Source organism: Haliotis rubra, unplaced genomic scaffold, assembly GCF_003918875.1.
Source record: "Haliotis rubra isolate DU_JTF1 unplaced genomic scaffold, ASM391887v1 Scf153, whole genome shotgun sequence".
Lineage (NCBI taxonomy): Eukaryota > Metazoa > Mollusca > Gastropoda > Lepetellida > Haliotidae > Haliotis > Haliotis rubra.
In genome coordinates this window covers 394,945-421,647 of record NW_025765481.1, presented here as the reverse complement: position 1 = coordinate 421,647, position 26,703 = coordinate 394,945, and the positions used below count along the sequence as shown (strand labels likewise).

Here is a 26,703-nt window from a genome sequence, read left to right as displayed (position 1 = left end):
CTGATATTTCACTATCAGATGAAACACTGTTAATAATGGCATTAAGCTGAAAAGGACAGATAATGCCATTTGAGGCTAACTTGACAGTTATCATACACACAGGCAAGAGCCATGCCACAGAAATGTTAGCTACCTGGCAAACACATTTTAAATTGTCATGTTAAAGGAGTGAGTGAGTGAGTGAGTGAGTAGCCTAAAGAGTAGCCTAAAGTTTAACCATAAGCTCTACATGATGAAATTCAGAGCTTGATTCGCCAAGGGGCCCGTACAATGTATGTAGCCCATTTCAGACATTTCCTGCTATGATAAAGCTGAAATATTGCTAAATCAGCATGAAATGAAATTCACTCATCTGAAAAATATTTCAAACACAGACACTTCAACAATGATGATGAAAAGCCACCAAATATGCCATGCTTGGGTAAATAAGTTACTCTTTGCTCCATAGACGCTGTTTGCCATAGAAGCTACTTAACAAACAGAGGAGAACACTGCCAGGAACTGCCGCTTCATATGTAGGCCAACATGGCCGGGGGAACAGAACGTTCCATGATGTACCTGCTTGAAATATAGCCAGAGGGTTAGGGATTAGCCCCAATCAGAGTGGCTGCTTGTGATATGGGATATCCGGTGGCTTGGAGGCACATGTGGTCCGTCTAACAGCCACTGATACTCAGACAGGAAGTGAGAGAATCAATGATTATCTAGATCCCACGACTGCCCCTCGCGATAGCGGATCAGTACACACGATTCTCGTATGCGTGTTGGCCAATATCTCACATTGATTCTCCTTACTCTATCTCAACAAAATCATAAAGGACAGAATTCTGAGAAGTTTTTTTTCCAAGTCAAACAAACATATTTCTGTGAGTATTAGTGAGAATTTCGGTCCGTGGTGGTAATGACAGAAAATGGCGTGAAAGTGAGATTGGACGAGCTTATTAAAGTATTCAAGCACATGACCCAGGGGCTGCCTAAATGATTTGAGTCAATAGCGGGGGTAATCAATGGCTTATGACTGGGTCAGCTGGGACGTCTCACGTCAACACATGCACTTCATTACATTGAGATATAGGCATAACTAAAACTGACCAAAGCACTGCAACAATGCCGCAGTCAGCAATATTCCGCCTATGAGTGAAAGAAGAGGAAAATGAGCCAGGGGTCTTTTTCCTCGTATTTAGACGATTCACAAGAATGACCCCAGCAAGATCAAAAAAAAAAAAATCTAGTCTATAACGGATAATCCAGTAATTGATATTATCAACCAATGGACCAAGTCACCAAGTGAAACAACTTACAGATTCAAGCTATGTGGGATGGCCTAATATCTAGTATGGACCAGACAATCCAGTGATTGATATTATGAAAAACTGAACCAAGTCATCAAGCAAAACAACTTGCAGATTCCAGCTATGTGGGGTGGGCAAAAATCTAGTCTGGACCAGACAATCCAGTGATTGATATTATAAGCCTGACAACTAGATCAATTTTATCTCATCTTATGACCAGCCTCGACTGCCTGGGATCTGGTCTGAGTCTGAGTCCCCACAGGGGGTTGGTTGATTCATCTAACATCTACTGTGCACCAAGAGCTATACAAACAGATATCAAAGGTTTAATCAATTTCCCAGATGATTACGTTGACATTAATAACATAACAACCCTCTGTGAACTTGATTTTTTTCAGTATATTTACACAGTATTCCTACATAAACATCAAATTTAGGAAAATCTAATCAAGATATTTTCAATTTAGATTTAGATTTAGAGTTCTACTATTTGCTTCGATGCTATCGATGCCAGATAGCATTCAGACGTTGACCCAACGTTGGCAATGGTTTTGCCAACATTGCCAAAGTTGGGCCAATGTTTGAATGCTATCTGGGATTTAGTTCTTGTCTCAAGGGTGAAAACAGTGACAAGTGATATGAACAATTCACACTCTCGGATATTTGTGTCTGAAATCATGATAACAATGTACTACAGTAAAAGAAATAATCAAAGTAATTATTTCCATAAAATGTTTAGCTATTGCATTTGTGTTTCCACGGTGATCCAATAAATATGAACTTAACACAAATCTAATTATGTTATTTGTCCCATATCAGCTTTTAATTTGTTCAATGTGGACATCCAGAAACTAACATATTGCGTTATCAAAACAAAAAATTTAGATTTGGTTCTTAATCATGTTAACATTTTGAAACTTCCAAAATCTTAATGCAAAATTCAAATTGGAATGCTTTACCATCAATTAGATCTTAAAGAAATTGTATCACACATTATCTCAATATTTGAAACTCTATTGCAGTGTTGACAGCTTTGATAATCATATCAATGACATCAGAGGCCATTGCGTGATCAAATTTTTGTAATATCACACCTCAGCTAGCATTTTTAGTGTGTGATGGTGACATTGAATCAAAAATATGAAACATGATGAAATGTTTTTTCAATTTCAACATGAAATTGCAATATTCTTAATATTTCCTATCATCTTCAATTACCCGCCTTAAGTTCCACTGATATGCCAGTCATGTCTCATTTAATTCTTCATCAGGGAATAATGATATAAATTATTTTACCCTCCTGAAACCTCAATACTCATGTGCCTGAAAATTAATATTTTGACATATCATGTGATATTGCCTTGGGCAATATGAGACAATATTGGCATAGGAAGAAAATCCAGATTTTCAATAAATTTTGTTTCTTTGATCACTGAAGTGCACTGCATAGCAGTTGTCAGTCCACCATCAGGAAATGATTTCCATAAACCTGTCGATTACCTGCTGAAATCCAGAAGCTGCTATGATGATCGCTGGTAATATTATACAAATAATGCATTGATCATGCTGCAGGATACTTGAGAGGTAGTAACGAGATATTTTAACTTTATGTTACAAAAACGCATGATTATCTCCCTTTTTATCACTTTCATGACCCTGAGGTCAACATGGCAGTACCGAGAGGGAGTTAGTTGGGTTTTACGTAACTTTTAGCAATATTCCAGCAATATCACTGCAGGAACACCAGAAATGGGCATCACACAATGTACCTATGTGGGAAATCGAACCTGGGTCTTAGGCGTGAAGAGCAAATGCTTTAACCACTAGGCTAACCCAACGCCCTCAACATGGCAGTAACTAACACTGTCTCCATCAGTAAGATACATTTAATTATTGTTATCACAGTTTCATGAGCTAGAAAGTGCTAGGTAAACGTTACCATACTAAAACCAAACCCAAGTCAGGAACTACGTAGCAACACTCAAAGCATAAAACAACCTGATTTGTGCAACAGACAGTCACACAGACATGGTCTACCATTCGCTTGTCCCAAAAATAGAATTCTGGTTTGCCAAAAATTGTTAAAAGAGTGAGAAAGAATTGATTTCCAGGACATGTGCGGACATCAATGTGAATCAACACCTGACACTTCAAACATAACCTTTGTTTTCATCAGCCCCTAATGAGTATCATTAGGATGGCAGCGTCTTGTATTTTCCCCAAAATGGCTACATAGTCACACCAACATGTCCAATTAGTGCCGGAACAACGCCAGTCAGACACCCTTTGGACGTCCACAGCCTGGAGATCTCTGTACAAAGATGCAGGACCATTACGGCTTGCAGTTTGATAGCAGGATTCACCAATTCTGTCAGTTCCAATGTTGGCAATATGTTCTGTGAATCCTTAACAGAATTATATTCTGAGGAGGGAGGAGTCTCAGAGGTCTTAAAGTCTTTAGGAGACATGTCTCTTTCTTTATCAACTTACGGCATTGCTAACTTACCGATTTATGATCTATTGGAAAAGTGGAAATCAAATTAAGAGGATTGTTTCAACAATAAAGTCCTTTGAGGTCATCTAGTCTCCTCAGATACGCTAATGGAGCTGAAATTAGATCTGTACATTTAACACTTAAAGGTGAGCTTAATTTTAAGACTGTAGAATTCTCATTTCAACCGGGCAGCACTGCCATTTCCATTGAAACGATGTTGTCTTGCGACAGCAAACCTTATACTAAGTTTGTTGAATGTGTATGAGTGAGTATGGTTTTACGCCGCTTTTAGCAATATTCCAGCAATATCACGACAGGGGACATCAGAAATAGGCTCAATGTGTATACATATTATTGATTTCAAAACTGGTTTATAAAATATATGTAACACAGTGACAATGTGTTTGCTTGCCCTGACACATGAAACAATTAGTTTGATCAGGTCGTTATAATCAATATACACAAGCACCAATCTGTCATCACCTAGGAATGTACCAATGAATCATCAACAAAGCAGTCGAAATTAATAATTAGATTTAAACACATACTTTTCGCATATGACTGATTTAACTACCTACCGGGCTATGCAACAACACCATTATAACAAAAATTGCAAAACAACAGCGACATGTGGCAGCATCCGGACAAAATGAGACAGAAGTGCTATGAATAGGTTTGTAATTAACATTATAAAGACACCTGTGAAGCTATTAACAGCCACCTGTGTACGTACACATATATTTGTGTCACAGACCAACAGAGAAATTTCCTAATGTGTCATACAGGACAAATACCATCATCCGCATTAACAACCAGGATCAAACCTGTTCTGACATAAGACTGACTATTCCTGTACTTTTTATCTAATTACAAAAAGAAAACACACTGTGTTTGGCCATAAATACTTTATAAGCAATTTCCTCAACAGAGGAAGGGATTTTTTTAGATTAATGTAATGATTTGTCCCTGTAGTCGAGGATAACCCCCGCTGACTCCTGTAATAAGTTAAAATTGTACTGTCCTCTACAGGGACATCTTGGACGTTTAACATCCCACCAGACGACTTCAGAGGGTTCAATAAGCCAACATGGCTTGAAGACAGGAGGTTTGAGAGACATACATAACGTGGTCTTGTACACGGGTTGGTGAGTGTTACTGTCAGAGGAGGCTTCACTTCTGGATCCTACACACACATCACGTTGGTCACGAGTACAGGGTACGCTAGAGGTACAGGAGGCTTCACTTCTGGGTCCCGTTTCTCAAAGCAATCGTAGCGCTACGACAGTCGTAAGGTCACGTGTACAGGGTACTCTAGAGTTACAGGAGGCTTCAGTTCTGGGTCCCGTTTCTCAAAGCGATCGTAGCGCTACGACAGTCGTAAGTCTATGTTAAAGTATGGGAGTTACAATCGTCTCAGGGTTACGATCGCTTTGAGGAACGGGACCCTGGATCCTAGACTCACATCATGTTGGTCACGTGTACAGGCTACGCTGGAGTGACAGGAGGCTTTAGTTCTGGATCCTAAACGTACTTAACATTGGTCAGAGACACAAGATGTCCTAGAGTACTTCAGTTTTAAAATCCTAGACATATGTACGCACGATAGTCTGGTCCAAACTGTTACCACAAGACTAAAATATTGCTTCCTGCATCACTGAATGACTGTCAACAAATAAATTTCAATCCTTTAAAGACACTATTTGATTGGTTGCCTGTTCTCATGAATCATTATGAATATCCTGTACTCGTGCTGCTGCCCTTGAGAAGGCCAACCACCCCTGAATGCGTGTCATTGTCACTATCTCTTCCTGGAGTAGGGAGCCTTGCCATTGACTGATCTGCTTTCCTCATTGCTATTGAATAGCTTCATGTGGCTTGTGTGTACACATGGGGAGGTTCCTGTTGACATGGTGGAGTAAATGGTCGATCACGGGATTGTTTATGAAGAAGTGTTCTGATACTTATGACCTGCAGAATTTCTGTCTCTAAAAATACCTTTTCACAAGACCAATCACTAAATGCAAGACAATGGCCATCTCTCTATTACACCATGATAACCATGCCTTTTCTATACCACCATGACAATAGAGTCATTTCTATACCACCTTGACAAATCTGTCTTCTTTATACCATGACAATTCTGTACTCATTATACCTATTACAATTCTGCCCTTTCTATCCTACCATGACAACACTGCCATCTCTATACCATCTTGACAGCCCTGCCCTCTCTATACCATCTTGACAACTCTGCCCTCTCTATACCATCTTGACAACTCTGCCCTCTCTATACCATCTTGACAACCCTGCCCTCTCTATACCATCTTGACAACTCTGTCCTCTCTATACCATCTTGACAACCCTGCCCTCTCTATACCATCTTGACAACTCTGCCCTCTCTATACCATCTTGACAACTCTGCCCTCTCTATACCATCTTGACAACCCTGCCCTCTCTATACCATCTTGACAACTCTGCCCCATCTTGACAACCCTGCCCTCTCTATACCATCTTGACAACTCTGCCCTCTCTATACCATCTTGACAACTCTGCCCTCTCTGTACCATCTTGACAACTTTGTCCTCCCTATACCACAACAAGTCAGTCTTTTCTATACCACCATGACAAGCTAGTCAACTCTATGCCATGACAAGCCTTCTTACCTGAGAGAGATGGGCTACTGCATAGCAATGCAAAGACAGTTACCACTTTGATGAACACCACAAACACTAGTATATAACCAAGGGCCTTGTGAATCTATGAACCATTATCTACCATAGAAGATCAGTGATCCCTATGCCAAATCAAATGTAGACATGAACTGCCCATAAATAATATTCAAAGTGCAGATTTACAGCTTAAAAATCACCATTTCTTAATAGCACTTGTAACCATACCAGTTTGAGAAAGAAAATCCATGGCTATAGCAACAGTAACTAGGCTTGTTCAATACTAAACACCAGAACATGATCGAATCTTTCAAGAGGCTGACGATGATGCAAAGTGTAGAGAATAGACAATTTATTGTTTTGTACTAACACCAGTGTCAGGAAGCATAGGGGTTTAGATCAATACATACACTGATGCCATGTCGATGCCATCACCCCAGTTTGCTACATCACTGACCAATCAATGATGGCTCCTCAAACTGTGTGGAGTGAATCGGCAGCATGAGTCAGCTCTGCATTGAGAGGACGCATGTCACAGCTCACCAGCAACAAGTTGTGCAGCATTTATGCAACAAAATGTTAGATGGGACACGCGATATCTGCTACCATACTGACTTGGCTGCCTAGTTTCCTTGGATACAGATCCCAATGTCATCAACAAGTGTTGACTCCCATAATGAAACCTAAATTCGTTCAACATCAGGACATATTTCATATGATTACATGTTCATTTTACTAGACAAAGGCTTAGTATTTTAGACTTTAATGAATATGTGTGTGAACATGATATTAGGTTAAACATTTCCAATAGGCCTTGCCTTTACAACCTTCCAGATGAACTTAATGGATGACACAGAGGCCACTGTGACCCTCAGAGTAAACCCTGAATAAGCCTGATGAATCACAGCCATAGACAAGTGCTTGCTCAAGTAACTCTTTACATATTTATTACAAAGACGAAAGATGCCTCACTCCTGATAAAACACTCGTGACATGCACATTTTAAGGATTTTTTTATGAAAGAGATTCTATTACGATGAAAATGCAGTACCCTTTAAAAATTATACTTTCAGAAATGACATCAACATGTCATCCTCTGTCATTTCTAATATTCACAGAATTTACCTCGTTCATGAGTTATTGGACTGGAAGACAAATTATTGAGATGTTCAATTCAAATCTGGATTAAGACAAAGCTATGGAGACAAGCTGAATAATTCTGAAGAGTACAACACATTTCTTGGTATGTTTAGTGCTAGAAAGATGTCTGTAAATGTTAAAACTGGGTTGTACAGATTTGAAGCTTGGAGTACAGGTTGCCATACAGCAGTTAAAGTATCTAACCTTAAACAGAAACATACAAACAGGAATACTACAAGAGAGACTACTTTTGTGAAACCATCACCGAGAGGTTGAATTTCAACAAGCCTTAAACCTTCCAGCACTTCTCCAACATTAGTCATCAGGTAAACCGGTTCTTGCTGTGAGCTACATGGCTAATTGTATCCCCAAGGTTTACAGTGGAATCAATAATGGCCACCCAGACAAACATGGTGAAAACAAGATATCGTGGTCACCTGATACACAAAAAAACAAATGGTCTGGCTGGATCTTCCAGCAAGTATGACAAAGGTGTGTGTTTTAGTCCCACTTCAGATCTTCTTTCATTTCATTGCCAGGTCTCAAACAATTACCCTGCAACACATTTTGGTCACAAGGGACCCGGATCAACGGTATCATGCATGTTTTTACAGTATTGCCATTTGGCCTGACGTGGGTCATTACAGATTAAGTGTTGATCAAAGGACACAGCATTCATTTCAGGGTGATGCTGGAGACTCTCAGTGCATCATACTACCCTTAACCTTGAAGTCTCCTAGCCCTAGCACAGAACACCAAATACTTTTTTCATCAAGCATTTATACTGACACCAAGACTTTCACAAATTACATTGGGTCGGTAGGATGTGCATTGCCTGAACCATTGATAATGCATGCAATTGACTGATTTGGTTACATGAAAGGGAATGTTGATCCAAACTCAATCTATGTTCCCAGGTGTTTTCATGAAAAATCATCAAAAGCCATATATAATTTTCTATTCACATAACTTTTTTGCACAAATCGTACTTCATACAATCAATATCTGTAAAGGGCACTCAATCCCTAAAGTGTCATAAGAAAGAGTATTTTTTTATATTTTCAGCCAAGTTTGACTGAAAAGTGTTTGGTAACTGTCCATGCATTGTACTCGTGTGGCAACTAGTTGTCTCTAAACAATGCTACAGATATGAAATCATGAGCCATCACCTGTAACTGACTGACTGACTGAGTTTAGTTTTACGCCGCTTTTAGCAATATTCCAGCAATATCACGGCGGGGGACACCAGAAATGGGCTTAACACATTGTGCCCATGTGGGGAATCGAACCCGGGTCTTCGGCGTGACGAGCCAACGCTTTAACCATTAGGCTACCCCACCGCCCCTCCATCACCTGTAACACTGTCAGAGGATTCAAATGATAATTACAGAAACTATTAAAAGTAAACAAACAATATACCCCAACTAGTTATTCAGTGCATTAATCTTAATAAAGTCCTATAACATGTATTGTTTTAAGTGGTTTATCTGTCAAGATCTGGGCAAGAATTGGTCTTTAGTAACCCATGCTGGTCCAGAGGTCACTGATGGGGTGAGTTGGCGAAGTCATGTGACCTTGAAGATGCATGTCATCATATTCTTATTGTGTAGGTCAATTCTGATGATGTCAATCACTGGAACATTTAGTTGAGACTCAATTATTTATAGACCACCATCAAAAAGCTGCAATGTTGCTAAGTGGGGCATAAAACAAATAAAAAAACAAGCTGTCCACATCTGTCTTATATTGTTCCACGTTTTGTTTAAGGTTTTCCTTTTGATGTGTGAAACCTGACTTTTCAACTGCACACTTATTTAGTTAAATAGGCCATAGACTTTGCCTGCCATCCATTGATCCTTAAGCTCTTCATCAATACAGCCAATCGCAGAGTGTTGAAAAATTGCTTTGCGTCAGAATAGCTCAATTTTGTTAATTTTATTCATGAAACTGATGTCCCCCTCTCTAATTCTGCCAAAGTTACGAGTTCCCTCTAACAGAAAATAATTAGAAATCTGGCCCTTGCCACAACCATGCAGCATTTATCCCACCTTGTTCCTGAAAGCTGTACAGCCAATCGCAGCAAAGAGTTATTTTCTGTGGACACTGTAAATCAAGTCAGGAAAAAGCTGGCAAATCATGTACCCTGTCTACTTACTCTTTATCTAAACGACACATCTCATACATTAATGGTGTTAATCTTTTAACCACATATTTTCGATCTCTTTCAGGTGCTGTTAAAAGGAGGTCATGATCTATGATGTGGTAGCCATCAGCAGTCATCACAGGTTGGGGTGAAACGATATACCGCGGTATTAGTAGAACTGCGATATTTTGCCTTCTGTTCGGTATACCGTAATTCAATCCAAAACTTCGATTTTGGGGGTTTTCGTACAATCATTTTATTAACCTTTTTAAACCTTTTCTAAAATGCCTAGAAATCAAATCATTTTGTCAAAATTTATGCATTTCTTTGCTGGACGGACACTATGTTCCCGGTGTAGCAGGCCATTTCTTCCCTGGTCTAAACTTTCCCCAGGGAGAATCTGGCCTAGGCCAAAATGTCCCCTGGGAAGTTTTGTCCTAGGATATTCTTACCCCGGGGGAAAGTTTGGGCTAGGCTAAAGTTTCCCCCTTTAGGCCAAAGTTTTCCCCCTGTTTACACTAGGATATTTTGTTTTGATTATGGCCTAGCTAGGCCACTTCTTCCCCACCCTTGTTCTTATATCAAAAGGGGGCGATTCTGGTTGATGTCGCAGACGTGGAAGCCATGAGTGAGGGGGGAAGGTTTGGCCAGGGGGAAAGTTTGGCCTGTTACACCGGAAGTTCTCATATATCAAACCGAAATGGACCGAACCGAAGGCCTTGTACCGCAATATGGTAATCACCCCTAATCACAGGTGAGTTGACAGGACAGTTTAACATCATTTTTTAGACTTTGGCATGCACTTGTGTGTTTATATGATGTTTCACTATTCCAGTTTTGTGGAGCTAGCACACTGAGATTCCATGCACCACTTGAAATGAATGCCCAAAATAGGCACACACGCCACTTGAATACGCCAAATTGCCTGTGTTTTCTTCATTTTCCTCAAGCCCCAGATGGTGTCATATAATAAATATCTTTTGGTGTGATGCATCCAGGACTGAACTACCTCTGTGTGAACCACTCCCTGGGCAAACGCTCTATCCGCTAGACCATGCATGCAGTTTCCAGATGTAATAGTTAGCACCTTATGCTGAACTGATTTTCAGTTTCAGCATAGTCTGGGTAATTAGTAGTTGCTAGATTGACATATACCACCAAATAGTTGCTAAGGAACATAGACATCTTCAATGATAGGTCTTGTCCTTAACAAATGTTGAGTAGGGTACATACTACAATGAGGAGAGTTCTATTGGTATACAACTTCTAATGGTATAATTTAAGTTAACAGACAAAATGAATACGGTTTGATTTTAATGACCTGAATTTATATAGCAATATCTGAAAACTATCCAGAAATAATCTCTTTGTTAAAAGGTCATACAAACCACTTGTTAGAATATTAATGAAATTACTCTTCACGTGAAAAACTTTTTACGTGTCCTTATTAAATCTTTAATATTGATATTTCCAATATTACTGATTTCTGATTTACTGGCTAGATAAGCAGTTGTACTTCCAGGCCTAATCAAGTCACAAAATTCAATATGCAGGAAGAAATCGAAAGTACCATGTCCTCATAAAATTATCGATTTAATCAACAACATGTGCAACATGGCAATATATTCTAAATAGACCACAGCTGAATTCACTCGTCTGTCTCACAGTCCCAGACAATACTATGGGGTTCCCTTCCAGCCATCCCTTATTACTTAATTGCTAACGTCCAAGATGATGCAATTCTAGATATTCCATACTCCAATTTCACTGGGGTTCATAAAGATAAATATGTTTGCTTTCAAAATTATATATTTTCAAGAACCAAGAGTCAGTATTCTATGGTGACCGCAATCAACAGACATCGTAACATGTCATGTGTTCAAGCATCACACCTGCCTGTCTGTGTAATTACATAATGTGACAGAGACCTAACTCGGGCCATAAATCAATGCTATTTTGTTTATGGTGTATAGCCTGATTGGTGTTAAGTTCAAATTGCATGTGGTCAGTGATCGTAGCAGTTGTGTATTGAATATTGTCATTAGCAGAAAAGGCAGGCAGACACACAGGTGTCAATAAAACAAGACATTGAGTTTTGTCTGTGACAGCGACATATCTATATCACAGTTAGAAATTGTCAACGCCTAAATAATGACATTGCTTTTAAGTATCCAACTGAGAAAGTGACTCGGTAAGAAGAACGTGGTGAAATAGACAAATGAAATTATATAAACAGTTTATTTACTGTCATAACATATAAAAGCTTCAGCGCCTGTGAGATATCAACAAAACATTATGAAAATATCTCACACCAAAGCCTTCACCGAAAGTATTCACCAGACAGACTGCTGTGACCCTTAAGCATTATTTGCATTTTAATTTTGGGGATATTATAAATAGGGCTGCAACGAATACACTATGTGGCGAATATGATATGTATCCCGAATATTGGGTAACGAATACGAATAATTATTCACGAATACAATATTGTAGTTAAGTGATTGATGCACAATATCGACGCCCATGTTGACAGTTTTAATTTGTCACAGCAATAACCAGTGGCAGTGATCCCATGACACTCAAATATGGAATGTAATAGTTATAGTCAACAATACCATGTGTGGCCTTGGCAAACTAACATGACTTGTGCTACTGCAAGGCTAGTACATATTCCATAACTCTATATCTCACTTTGAAAAAGGACATAAGGGTTCAAGTAAAACATTCTCCCTTAAAAAATTGTAAATATTCATTAATATTCGGTTCTGGTGACCACGAATAACGAATTGAATTCATGAAGTGAATCGTAACAGCCTTAATTATAAATATGTGAGTGAGTGAGTGAGTTTACGCCGATTTTAGCAATATTCCAGCAATATCACAGCTGGTGGGAAAGAAATGGGCTTCACACATTGTACCCATGTGGGGAATCGAACCCAGGTCTTTGGCATGACGAGCAAACGCCTTAACCACTAGGCTACCCCACCACCCTTATAAATGTGTAAATGTAATGTAATGAATAAACAATTCAGAAAACCTTCAGTGTAGATAGGCAAAAATCCCTGATCCACAGCATGAGTTAATCAATGGAAGCATGCATACTGTACAGATAGTGAAGTCAGTGAGTCTGGAGTTTCCAAATAACTTAATGAAATGATATTTAAAATGTGGGATTTGTCATATTTATGCAACCTGGTAAATACTGAAAGTATAAAGAACTGTCACCTCATTTGTTTCAAACTGTCTCAAATCAATTGTATTTTGTTGCATTTTGTTTAAGCAACAGCAGACATAGATTAGATCATTGTCTAACAACATGGAGAAACCACCAGCAATGATAGTGAAGTCGGGAGGCTGCATCAGGCTGTGAAGTGAAGCGTACCAGCCTTCTGCACCAGCCTTCTGTTGTAGAACGAGAGCCTACACAAGTCTATGATTGTGAATTCACAGCCTGCAACAGCCTTCTGTTAAGGAGATAAGAGCCTTTACCAGTCTATGGCAGCGAGTTCTAGAGCAGACATCAGTCTGTAGCAATGAAATGAAGAGCCTGCACCATGTAGGGATTGTGTAGGCTGAACGCATCTCCGCAACACAGTCTCACAGTCTGGTGCAAGTTTAATAGTAATAATACACTAGCCATGAGTCAGCAAACCCAGGCATGCCTCCATATTAATCATTTACCACTGATTCCACAAGAGCATAATACTTTTTGTCATTCTGACATTTCCCAGCTCAGTACTGAATTTAAATATTTGATTCCTGAAGATGGGCATTTTTAAGAATTAGGGAGCCAATTTTATTTGCTTGAACAGAAAATTAGCCATTATTATTTGACTAGACAAGGTCAAAAAATATTTTCATCGCTAAACTTTTCAAATTACATCTGAAACTGAACAGCTGTTGTACCCAAACTTTATCACAACATCAATCATTTGATTTGACTAGAAAACACAATAATGGAAACACAGAGATAGGACAACTAAGTAATGCAGAAATTATGGGCATCAAAGAGCTACCATGAATGGAGAATCAGGAGATATATTTCTACATAAACAATGTTAATTGTTATGTATTATTTCTCTAAAAATAAGGGGGCGGTGGGGTAGCCTAATGGTTAAAGCGTAGGCTCGTCACGCCGAAGACCCGGGTTCGAATCCCCACATGGGTACAATGTGTGAAGCCCATTTCTGGTGTCCCCCGACGTGATATTGCTGGAATATTGCTAAAAGCGGCGTAAAACCAAACTCAGTCAGTCAGTCAGTCTAAAAATAAGAGGTGCAACAATACAATGAGGCCACATTACGATACATATCCAGATAATAAGTCTGTGATACGATGCACATTTCAATTGAGTATTTTTACTTCAGAAGGTAATTGTCTCTCCACACTTTTTTTTAAATTTCAGATAGCAAAGATGGAATATAGTAGAAGAGAAATTATAAAAGCTTGAGGGCACTGGGAGTATTTGGTTATTGACAGCCAGCCAGGAAATACTAGAGAATCTGCAAAAACTGGTTCTTGAACAGTTCTTGTTACCAATATATCATGAATGGTATATATTGCGATACAGGGCAATAAAATCCTGTATTGCCTTTACATTACACCACTAATATAGAGAAGACAAATTGATTGCTTAGTGATCTTTAATTGCATCACTTTCACCTGCACATTCAGAGTGGCTAGAGACAATTATTTCGGATTACCCACCTGGTCACGTGGCTCCTAATTTGCTACAGCTGTATTCATTAGTCATTTGGATTTGCCAGAATACAAAGAGACTAAACATCATTGGCTGAAAGTTCATTTTGAATAATCCAAGAGAGTATTATACAGAGAAATTTCACCTGCGAGACAAATTCAGCCTGATTAAAAGGTAGGAGGTGCTTGCACCTTCAACCAGTAACGGGACACCATCGTAATGGTTCAACATTTCCTCATGTTTTCAATAAATATTTCACACTAACCACATCCTGGTCACTGAGCTAAATTGAATGAAACATAAGTATCTGTTTTACCATGATCTCAATAATTTCTTTTATATTAAAATTTTCACATAAAATGCACAAGTCCCCTCCATCCCTGGTAGCAGTATAAAGTCCCCAGCAACCTATGCTTGACATGTCAGTAAAGTGTATGGACCCTGTGACTATGACTACTTGCCTGGCAGCATCTTTACCTGTCTGCCTCGTTACCTGGTGACATCACCTGAATGATGCAGGTGACGATCACTGTTTTTCCAAAGACTTAATTATTCATAGGCCATCATCTTAAGGACATTACTGAGTGCAATAGTGAACAATGTTAATCAACAAAAAACAAATTTTTCTATCAGTACGTTTGGTGTTATATCTGAATATATACTGGGTTTCATCAGTACCGTGTATTCTTCATCGTGGCAACAATACAGACTAGCAAGGTAAAGCACGACGACATAGCTATTCCTGTCTTTCAACAAGAGCTGGAACAATACTGCACAGTTTGCAGGCCAGGCGATCAATTGTGTTTGCTGTTGTCAGAGCAGCATAGATCCAGATTCAGGCACAACCTGTGTCACTTGCAGAAGAACCCACTAACACACTTCAAAAGTCATTACCATAAATCATGCTAAGACAATTACTGGCTCATTTGAAATACAAAATGTCAATATTCAAAACTAGCGACTATTCTTAATTATGTGATAATCAATAAATGTTTTTGATTCATGACCTGAGGTGAGGTGAAATTGGGTTTAACGTCGTGCTTGAGAATATTTCGCTCATATGACGACGTGCATGCGTGTGTATGTGTATGTGTATGTGCGGCTGCTTGTACTAGCCCAGACTAAAGCTGGTTTTATAGTGCTAGCCCACTGAGATACCATGCCACAGTGAAGCATGAATACCCCACTCAGACACATTATACTGACTCCGAGCCGACCAGTCCTTGTTGTACCCATTAATGCCGAGCGCCAGGCAGGGACCAACAAGTACCATATTTTAACGTCTTTTGGTATGACGCAGTCGGGGATCGAACCCGCGACCTTCCTCTCTCCGGGCGGATGCTCTAACCACTACACCACGGAGGCGGCCGATTCCTGACCTGAAACCTGACAGTGAACAGAGCCAAGATATGTTCTGCTCTGTGTGTAAGGTGGCACAGACGTAAAACAGGTTTGCATAAAAACAGTTTGTGTAAGCTTTCCGATTAACAGAGTCTTTGCAGACACAAAACATTACACCCTATACTCAAGCACATGAGAATGGAGGCAAATCATTCCACTGCAAAAAATGTACAATTGTTCAAATCATTAAATGTTAAAACCAATTCAATTTCAGCCATGGTAGCACATACATAAATTTTACTCTCAAATGTCCAATTTCCTTCATGCCCAATCCCATCCAGGATTTGGTTACACTTTCTTTACGAATGTTTTATGTCCATTTGTTGTCGACACAACATGACGTGTCATCCCTTGGGTCCACTTCTACATGCCAAGGACACCCGAACCGCGAGACAGAGAGCTTCTGCCACTCCCGACATACCTGATAAAGGGCCCAATTTACAGTTCAAGTTTTCTTGTGTATATAACACTGTTTACAGAATACAGTGTGTGAGTGTGAGTGAGGTTAGTTTTACGGCGCTTTTAGCAATTTTCCAGCAATATCACGGCGGTGGACACCAGAAATGGGCTTCACACATAGTACCCATGTGGGGAATCGAACCTGGATCTTTGGCGTGACAAGCAGATGCTTTAACCACTAGACTACCCCACTGCCCCTACGGAATACAGAGCTGAATGGGTATATAATTGCTCAGAAGCTAAAACTGAACAGTTCTCCTGTCATCAAAATTTAAATAGATTACTTCCCCTCAATCTCGCTCAAATTTAACTGTTTGTGTATAACTTTAATACAAACCCCCTTATCACTTTCTTAGCGTTTGGGGAGCTTATTATGATGTATATGGTACCGATACATTATTTTATTTTTTGTTCCGGCCTGGTGTAATCTAAACTGACTTGGGGGCATTGGTGTGTTCATCCTTCAGGGTTAAGCTTCCTTCTAGTACTAGCAGTCATTTGCTCAATCCTGCAACTCTGACAATTCAATCCCACATGTCCATTCAAATTTTCTTTCTGGAAAAATTCCTTTTCCAGCAACCTCATAGAAATTGTCTCCACCGCACAACAAACTATCTCTTAAAACATTTTTTGGGGAACATTCGCAAAGCCATTTTCAGAGCAGATTTAATTCCCTCCTCTGTGTCCCATTAGAGCTGACAATAGCTTCTGACCCCTGGTACTAAATCTTCATTGAACATAAAAATCATCGGCATTTCTTTCATTCTGCACAAAGGAAATGACAATGTGGTGTCTTGCCTTCACTTTGAGGTCCATGTTTTCAAAACACACGTTAATTATTTCCTTTGGCTTATCCCTCACCGAGCCACACATGGTAATTGTGCAGAATTCCAACATACAAAGACTGTGTCACCAGTTCCAATGGCCGTATCTGGATCACCCCAATGCTTTCACTGTTGCCATGGAAACAGGCAAACATACACCATCCCTTCCTGGCTCCAAATCTCTTGCCTCTCGGCTTACCTCGTGTACTTGCTAAAGAATTCTAGCATTTGCAAATGCTGGGACTTAAGTCGTGACAGTACGTTTTTTCAAAGTACAGCCAGAACATATAGTTTGTAATAAGACCAAATGAGATGTCGCAATTTGTCGCTGTAGATAATTCAATTTCAAATGTCACATCCATTAGAAATGAATTTTTAGAACCAGGACCTAGATTTTCGAAGCTCTCTTATCGCTAAGATAGTCGTAAGTTAATGTTAATGTATGGCACTTACGACTATCTTAGCGTTAAGAGAGCTTCGAAAATCTGGGCCCTGGTCCCTAATGCTAAGGAGACTGATCAATAGCTGCTTATAATAGCCATGACACTACTAAAATCCTTTTGTGAAATATGGCTCTGGATAGACAACACTCTCATTTTATATTATCAATATCCTGTACTGACAAACTTGACCTAGGAATTACTCTCGATAATGATGATGTCAGATCGAATGGAAACCGCACAAGATTCACAAGATTATGATTTCAACAAGCCCTCCTGATATTTGGCTTCTGTAAATGGGACAACAGTTTAAAAGTGCCCATACATATGTCTTTGGATGACAATTAGAGGAGAGAGAGGTTTTTTATATTGATTCTCATCTAAACTCAGGTTTTATAAGGCTCAACAGGGCAGATTCTCATTGCCTGTGAACACACTTCTGATGTTTTCAATAAGGTTTTGGCTTTTCCAATAACCCTTAACATCAAATGACCATGCAAATCTTTCAGTGAGGCTATCAACATCAAAACCTGGAATTGATCCTCTGCAATTTCCTTCACATAAACAAGACGCTTCTTTACCATAAAACGTCCTATTGCCGCTGAAAGCATTAGAACAATTCTTCCGCCAAATATGATGACCTAAACCAAGATGAATCCTGGCTTTGTCAAAAGGTGGTAAGTACCTCTAATTCAGGACCACACTGTCTGGCATAGAAATAGCAAATCAGACTTTGAGTGTCTGAATTGAGGATCAAAGGGCCACAGATGCCATCAGACAGAACCCTAGCTTTATGACTATTAAAGATTAATGTGTCTCTCGGACTGAGTGGACTGTTGTAACTTCGTCCGGGGTTACCACAGAGAGACAGAAACGCATGTCCGAGTCGGACCATGATGCATAGCTACAACATGGTGTTAATTGAAGCACATAGACAAGATGGCTCAGGATCAATAATCATGGCCTGCATTAATAGCAATGCCAATGCTGGGATGTCCGCTGCAAATTTGTTCTATCAATATACATCATTTTCACACACAATAATCACTGCTCGTTACATTCACACATGCTATCGTACTGAAATTAAACATTTGTTGTCCATTGGCACAGACACCTTGTATTTATAGTGATACTCCTATTGTCATCGAACGGAGCACACGTATCAAGTACATAGCTGTAAATTATCAGGAGAATGTGTTTAAAGTGACACTGATTACAGGCAAAACATGGTGAACATACAACAGATCATATAAATACCTTGATATTGCAACATCTAACATACTCAATGCTGTATATGAGAAGCATTAAATTCATGTTCTGTTGTTGACAGAGACATTATTAGCCGAACATGTTTCCACTTCGAAAATATCATTTGTTCAGAATCCACATTGTATTACAAAGTCTATGACCATGATGGCAAACATACACATATTTTTGTTTATGATATTTATGACATAGAAAAACACACAGGGATAATATGCTGTTGATCATAAAATGTCATTTCTAAATCAGTTTAAGAAGTAACTGAGAAGATTATGTATTAATACAACGTGAAACATTGACGCCAGGGAATAATCAGACTTAATTATCGTCTAAACCAGATTCCATTGGGCAAAAGGGGCAAAATCGCTGTGAAAGTTCCACGAAAGTATCACTGAAAATCAGAGATGACGCCAACTGTTCGTGCAGAGAGTATGCACTTCCTGTCCTCCCGGAAGCACCTACCACTCACAAAATTAGCATCAAATAAAAGCGTGTGTTTGCTGACTCAATATATTGCGCACAGGAAATGCAATATCTGCGGTGAAACGTGTTTGAAACATGCATACACATTTAATGCCCCTATCTTCACTAATTAGGAACGCGAAGCAACAGTTTATTGAACATGTTGTTACAACATGGACAAAGTGGGTTCTTAAATTCAGGAGTCTTTTAACATTCAATGTCTACAATAACATAACATTCAATAATACAAAATTTTCATTAACACCTGTTGACCTTTCTTCAGATATAAATGTCATACAGGCCGCCACACAGGATATAGCAATATCAACATAAAGTAGGAACATAATAATTTCTGTCTGAGAATTTCTATTGATATTTGATGTAGACTGGAGGGCCCAAAACAGACCTACAAGCTGGTCCAGACAAAGCCCTGTGTCCGGACAAAATGTTAAACACTTCTTAAACAATTATCCACTTACTTATACAGTTGGTAAAAAGACATTTCGACCTCAACATATTAAAGCCTAATATTAAAATGAGAATGATGTATGCATTAATATCAACAAAAACATTCATCACAAATAGTATCTTTTCTTAAAATAGCAATGCTAGTGTATATGAATATGTACTGGCAACTGGGTAGCGATTATGCAATGTGTACACTGTGTCCAGATCATTGCTGTGGAGATATATTCCTTGTACTGTTCTAAATAGTCTGTTGAACAAATAACATGTTGAACAAAGTAGACCAAAAAAATGTTCCTCCAATGAATAACTCAGATGTGCTAATATGAGTCACATCTTAAAACAATGAATACAAATACTAAAGGTTGTAAGATTGACTGTTGTGCTGCATACAAAATATATTTTGTCTTCAGTTTGTTACAGAAAATATGAAATGATTTGTATTTTAGAGAATGGACAAAAACATGCACAAGTTTCCAGGAAGGCTGTTTCACGGTATTAGTTGATCTACATAATACATTCATTAGAAAATGAAAATGTTATTTCTACCCTAATTTCTTTGGACTTCTTTGAAAATGGAATCCTAAATTACCTTAAATAAAGTAGACACAGAGACTAAACAGAGATGCACATTACAACCAGTATGTTCGTCCTGGACTGGTGAATATATAGTGGCACCAGTTTTCTCACATAATCTAGTTATTTTACATTAAGCACTATAGTCTGTAGTGTGCCTGTGGTGTCTACCCAGTCTAAACATGCAAGTAGAGGCAGCATTGGCTGTTGATGACGTAGAATCGCTAATGGATCAGGATGGAATTGAATAATGTACTCACTTTTTCCAGTGTTTTCCTTGGCCTTGCTTCTATGAAGGACAGAAGGCCACAGCACAGGAACAGAAGAATGTACCCCCTTTACCAACTCCATTGCGTTCACTCGTACAATCACGCCTCACTCATAGCCTGTGGACAGACAGGGAAATCACTTTCGTGAACTGATGTCGTGTTTTGTATACATGGAACCACAATGTAAGCAATAGCATAACCTCAGCAATTTTAGTAACGCGAGATTCGGAACTCAGTTATCAATAGCATGAAGATGCTAAGTTGTCATTACCTGAAACAGAAAATTTACTTTTGGGGTATCAACATTGGACTTTAAACAGTAAATACATAAAATACAGTGATCAATGTTCAGCCCACCAATAAGAAGCACCAAATTATTCCCAAGTTTTGGATACAGCAGAGCTACAAATAACTTTTTTGGGTTATTGAGTTATGTACTCGCTGTGTTCATCACAATTGGGTATCCTAATTTTCCTTTGAGTAACCAAATAAATTGTACTCACCCCACTCAAATTCAATTGGGTATTTTGCTATTTTCCATTAATTTTAAAAATATAATGAAGTTTAAATGTTAGTGTTTGTTATTTATATTTGATCTGTAATATGGGAAACGGTAAGAAAGACTGCAAGTCCTGAAATAGAACCTCTCAATGTACCTGTTATTTTATCTATCCACCGGTACGCAAGCTAAGATTTGACATTTTTGTCTGTATGCATTTAAGATCACATTTATTGAGTATTTACAAAAATTCAAGCATACTTGTACGCAATAGACTTAATAGGAATTGAGTTTTCACATAAATATTTGCGTAATTTATGCAGATACGCAGCTTGTCTGTACCTCTAATTTAGTGTCAAATTTCTAAAAACAAGGTTGGATTCAACACTTTGGTAGAATATATGTCCAAATACCATCTATTGTACTCCATGTAAATAAGCCTGATTAACTTACTCTCTCCCGTCATGCAATACAGAGAATCAAGTTGGGTTTAAGCTGACAATGACAGGTATACATTTCAAAATAATTAGGGGGACTTCTTACTGAAATTACAAGGACAAACGGTATAGGCTTAGAATAGCATGTGATACGGCTGTTTCACACCTTCTTGTACATGGCTGGACAACTTCAACGGATTACAACAATGTCTTTAGAAGGAAAATAATGGATGTTAAAATCGAGGACAGAACCTTTGCATGCTTGACTGAACAGGGGTATCTATGTCTAAACACCTACTTCACTTCAGTTACTGTGCAAAACCAACTATGTTGGTGCATTTCCTTATGCAGATGCATGTGACTACAAGCTGAATTACAGCAAATAGAGAACCATTATCTTAACAATTTCTGATCTTTTGCAATCAACTTTATTACAACATTGCTGCCAGGTTGGTAATTTGTTGAGTAGGAAGGAACAAGACTTGATGAGTGAGTTTAGTTTTACGCTGCACTCAGGAATATTCCAGCTATGTGGCGGCGGTCTGTAAATATATAAGACTTGACCAGACAATCCACTGATCAACAGCATGAGCATCGATCTACGCAATTGGGATACAATGACATGTCAACCAAGTCAGCAAGCCTGACCACCTGATCCCGTTAGTCGCCTCTAACAACAAGCATGGGTTACTGAAGATCAATTCTAACCCGGATCTTCATGGGTCAGGACTTGATGATGATATATTTATAAGCACCAAATTATATTCATCATGTGGTTGTCCATAACAGTAATATACGTGGAATGTTGACAATGGCACAGTTTCATTCATTTCAATAAGGATATTGCTTTTCAGATGAATATGTATCACAGATAATAGGCATCATTGATGCAACATGTGTTTATCAATTTTAATCGTCACATCTGTTTTCATACAAGTCTTGATATAGCTTTATTCAGCAAACAGCCAGGATGTCGGGGAGGAAGGAGAATGGTTCCATGCCACTTCCAGCAACATTCCTGCACATCATTGCTGAGGACCCAAGAAATGGTCTCCATATTTGTTATAGTTTAGGGAATAGCATAATGAGCTAACAGCCCCAACAGTTGCAGGGATTAAATTAAAGAGTGGAATCTACTACAGAGTCGGTTCCAAATATACTGCTACAGTCCATTTGATTTCATTTGAGACCGATGAATAACTCACCAACACAAAATCAAATAATTGCAACAAAACCAACCAGTCACATGAAATCGACAGACCAACTCTGATGATTTGTCTCATGATTTTGGAACCCAGATAAAAAGGTTGTTTAACAAACAATCATTATTTTGTTGTCACTTTTTGCATTGTTTTACGAGGGGGGACCACTAGCTAGTAGAACAGCCAAGTGTTGGAGTTGCAGGTGGTAAATAGAAATTTCACTACACACACTTGTTGATTACCAGGCTGATTACCAGGCTGATTACCCATCAGCATGGGATGCCTGGAACCAAAGTGTTTATCACTCTAGGCATGTACTGTCACATACCATGGTAAGATTTTTGACAAATGGAATATGTCAATATAAACGTCCAGGACCTAACTTGCTGCTGCACATGCTCTTGGCAGTAGACAAGGTAGAAAACTTTCAGAAACTGGGCAGAGAAATAAGAATCATGTGAAAAAGTGATAATATTACTATTAAACGTTACAATACAAAAATACAACATAAACGCATCATAATCTTCAAATAGAAATCTGAAAAGATGTGGTTTTGTGCTTAAATCACCAGACACACTGAATGAGATTCAAAACCTTAGGATGATGCTGTGTTTGCTCACCTCATGTCAAAACTCAAAAACAAATTTTGGTTGCCATTTTCAGGGATGGCAACAGGAACATCTATTTTCAGCTGAAAACTTAATATTGTGTCATCGAGTTGAGGGTTTCTCAATGGATTTAGACGATTCACAATTGAACAATTTGAAATAAAATCCGCGGAAATCCGCGGAAAATTGACATCCCTGCATTTTGCAAAATATTCCAAAAAATGAAGATGAGTTGTCAAACCTTGTCAGCAACATGGATAGGGAAATATGTATGAAATATGTATCATCCTCTGAGCCCACTTAGTTCAATGCCTGCTGATACTTGGCGTTGAACCATGAACTGTACATATCAACTCACTAATCTGCTAATTAGGCATGTGGTTTCCACTGATACATAATGGCAACAGTTTCTTCAAATTGTTGTCCATACAGATCTCAAATAATGTAAATAAGCTAAATATTATATTTAACAAAGTTGAACAATATCAATCAAGCATAAGCTACTTTGCCACAATCATCATCAGACAGAAATTCTGTCATCATCATCACAGACATCCATAACATAAAGGCTGTACATTATTAATCATTTGATTAATTATAATCTTAAGTGAGACACAGTAGCACAATGACGTAATGTGAGTTATATCAAAACAAAAATGTCCTATACAACATAATCAAGTAATGAGACAAGATGCAGAGCTTGAAAGAATTTTCGTCTGGAAAATATTTCTGGTCTTCAAATATAAAAATAAATATATTTGTTCCAGACCGAGTCTATACAAAGTGGTAGTTTATGAAATAGTGCTGTAATCATTCATCCGGATGAGTCATAGCAACAATAGATACTTCACTGACAGATGACAAATAGAGACATCATTCCGATTATGTCAATAAACACGGCCCGAGCATGCCCAGAAATACCCTTTGAAAGAAAATTAAAATATCTAAACCACGACTATCAGACGATCAGGGCGTAGTGAAAAGAAAACACTGTTCCCTGGATATTAGAATAAATAACGCGGTCCTCTACGAGTCGTCTGCGGCGTTATGTCATTATACCAATTCCAGTGCCATGATATGGCCTGATGCTTTCAAAACTCGCACCTGCGCAAATTCAAAATCAGGCGTATACATGCACCGACCTTACACCTTGTTAAATAGGTATCCGCTATTTCAACAGTAGTCCAAGGATAATTGATACAGATATACACTGAAAGCAACACAAGCAGACGAAATGGCAGGGTCCTCAGACGAACCGTTTTCACTCACCGGTCACTCTCCAAGAACCATACGATACACAGCTTCCGGCCGAAAGATGGCGCCCTTAGACTGGTCTATTTATACAAAGGGAGACAACCTCACAGCGCATTAACATAAATGGTTACAAAATGGCCACATATTTGTCAAGACAATTCGTTAACTGAACCACATCGTCTCAGTGATGTTCTCAAAATATGTAAAGGTATCATTTACGTTTCTAACACAAGATTCAAGACATTAAAACGTGGGGATTTACCTTTGATAAATGGACTATTCCAACAAAGGTTTTTGTGCAAATCAATTTAGATTTAATAATTTATTCCCTTATAATGGTCGGCGCACGGGCTAATCTGATTCGTTCAGAGAATGTATGGTTATACAGGCTGTCCAGGTGCCGTCCGTGTTCGTCGGATGAGAATCACTTCACACAGACACCACTCTCTCTCACAATCGTTCTAACGGGACAGTGCCATGACGGAAATCGATAATGTACATTATCACGCGCAAAACCTTGCATAATTAATTTATGCCGCTCTGTGGTACTTTGTACACAATAACAGCTTTGCTCTATAGCAACATATGTCGCATTACAACCAGTATCGATTTCTACCTACCGTAACCCATTGTATTCGTTTAACGAAGGCTTCATCCACGAGGCTTTGTTTTGGGCCATTGAGTCTGGTCCTGCTTGGGTTAATTGGACAGTGTTTTCGAGACAAAGCATTTTGCACGATAAAATACCATTTATATGTGGACGACCTTGGATCCCGATAGAATACGCAACATGCACCTGCATGTAACATCAATAAATTATTGTCTGACCTGCCACCATTGTTGTCTGAACAATATTGAATACATGGTGAATCTCACCCGGTGACTTTCAATATTACAATATCAACATGATTCCATAGCTTACATGTCTGAAGCTTTATACTGAGATTCTGTTTACCATCCAAACTCTTTTTGTCTACTTTATCCGTATTTAAACATTAATAACCAGTGGTCTGAATGCGGAAAGTACAGTTATTGCCCGCTCAAGCGGCATAAAGACTATTAATGTTATTTGATTGTGACGTCATGGTAACTTGATGTCACAACGGACAAATCATTGTGATGCAATTTCAGTATAGTGATATCTCATTGGATATACAGTTTGTTATCACCTTTCAATGACATATTTTGGGTATATATTATGTCCAATTTATTCTCCAGAACTCAAAGTTATGAGGAATATGCGTGGCGGAATGCCTCTAATCTCGAAAATAATGCAAATGTGAAATAAACATATAAAAGATGGATGAGTTCATGAAACGTCCACATGGCGGTGTTGTATTTATTTATTTATTTATTTTTTTACTTACTTACTTACCTGTTATAGGTGGTTGTTTACTCACACTTAACCAGGAATGACAATTGGCAATTTCGACAACAGTCCTACGACTTGTTTGAGGCAACTAACTCATGCTGCCAACCCTCTTTTATCTGATTTATAAATTTATTTAAAATATAAAATTATGCAAACTGGACAAATATCCCTTTTGGTACTTGTGAACAGGGTTAAGCCTTGATTATATCGCCGCACAGCCCAGTCACGTCCAGCGACTGCTGGCTATCACACTAAGCCGCGATTCAGTCACTCTCGAGCCGGCTAAAGGCATTGAGGACATAAGGTTACGGCCCTTCTGCTAAGACGGATGAAAAATCAAAGTGGCGACCCGGGAGTCAGTTAGGGCATTGACACGGGGGTGGCTTTCCAGGTACCAGGCGTATAAAACGAGAACAAAGGAATCACGGTCATTAATTTCACTACCGTAGTTAACCAAGTGTATACTGATTGACTGAGTTTAGTTTTACGCCGCTTTAAGCAATATTCCAGCAATATCACGGCGGGGGACACCAGAAATGGGCTTAACACATTCTGCCCATGTGGGGAATCGAACCCGGGTCTTCGGCGTGACGAGCCAACGCTTTAACCACTAGGCTACCCCACCGCCCCACCAAGTGCATAAGGTATGGCAAGTTACATCAGGGGCGGATACAGCTTTTTGAGAATGTGTGTGTGTGTGTGTGTGTGTGTGTGTGTGTGTGTGTGTGTGTGTGT

The 26,703-nt window shown here is 38.9% G+C and overlaps 1 protein-coding gene across 1 annotated transcript in view; it reads right to left on the bottom strand.

Moving 5' to 3' along the window:
• Positions 1 to 24,714, bottom strand: part of LOC124270609 (follistatin-related protein 5-like) — a 107,569-nt gene extending 82,855 nt beyond the window's left edge. Inside the window, exons 1-2 of the mRNA XM_046705625.1 lie at positions 24,612 to 24,714; positions 20,588 to 20,713 (exon numbers count right to left, since the gene is read on the bottom strand). The gene's annotated coding sequence lies outside the window, so the exon portion shown is untranslated. The remainder of the gene's footprint in view (positions 1 to 20,587; positions 20,714 to 24,611) is intronic.
• Between the last annotated feature and the right edge of the window lie 1,989 nt (positions 24,715 to 26,703).